Below are 1,293 nucleotides of genomic sequence, written 5' to 3'. Positions count from 1 at the left end.
GGCTATGGTGGACAGGTTGGAGTGTGATTGATTGAGTGTGTGAACAGGTGTCTTTTGTACAGGTAACAAATTCAAACAGGTGCAATTAATGCAGGTAAAGAGTGCAGAATAAGAGGGCTTCTTAAAGAAAAATGAACAGGTCTGTGTGAGCCAGAATTCTTGCTGGTTGGTAGGGGTTCAAATACTTATTTTATGCAATAAAATGCAAATTAATTATTTAAAAATCATACAATCTGATTTTCTGAAATTTTTTTAGGTTCTGTCTCTCACAGTTGAAGTGTACCTACAATAAAAATTACAGACCTCTCCATTCTGAAAGACTTTGTATTGAAGAGGGAAAACCTGCAAAACTGACAGGGGGTCAAATACTTATTTTCCCCACTGTTTGTAACCTCTTTGGTTGGCCCACAGGTGGCCTTTAGTTCTCTTACGCTCCCTCACAAGGCAGCACTGCTTGGGCTTTGGACTGGTAGGACTGGGCTTCATGCTGGCATTTACAACCCTAGACCCTGGCACTAGACTCTGTAGAGTTGAAGACATCTGTTCTACTTCTACACTGATGATGGTCATCACACTTGCGAGTAAAATTTCATCATCAGTATTTTTTTCATGGCCTTTGGAATATTTTTTTTTAGACATAAACACATTTTCCTTAACATGGCCCATGCCAGAATTTCCCAGCCCATCTGCTCAAATTTGAGCATTTTGTGGCAGTTGCCCCCCTCCTACGCCTATGGTTATATACACCATGAAATAATATAAAGAGGTTAGGACCAGTGGACCCTCCACAGTGGGCACAGTTCAGCTAACAGCTAATTAGGAAAGCTAACTGTTTTTGTTAGCGGGTTAGCTTTTCAGATAACTTTAAAAACCATTACCCAACCAGTTAGTATCTACAAAATTTTGTTCCACTGAGTATAAGTCACCTGGGTAGGGGTGGTGGCCAAGGGGTTAAGTGCACGTGTTTCTAGTGTATATGGTTCCCAATTAAAACCCCATGTCTACCCAATCTCCAATGTGAAGTTGCCTCATGAAGGGTAATCGGTGTAGAACTTGTACCAAATCAATATGCAGATCCACCTCGTATCTGCTGTAGTGACCGCGAGTGAAAATAAGGGACTTGCCAAAGGGACTCAATGAGTTTAAGTCACCTAACCTTTTTTCTTTTTTTCTTTTTTAAAGAATGTTTAATGGTCAAAATGTTTGTAAATCCTAAAATCATTTGTATTTTTTATTCATTTAATACTTTCTGTATTGTGAATAAACTGTATGGTGAAAGGAAGTAAATCCTAT

The sequence above is a fragment of the Thalassophryne amazonica genome, chromosome 19, assembly GCF_902500255.1.
Source record: "Thalassophryne amazonica chromosome 19, fThaAma1.1, whole genome shotgun sequence".
NCBI lineage: Eukaryota > Metazoa > Chordata > Actinopteri > Batrachoidiformes > Batrachoididae > Thalassophryne > Thalassophryne amazonica.
The sequence above is the reverse complement of the archived record's forward strand: the minus strand, read 5'-3'. Positions refer to the sequence as shown.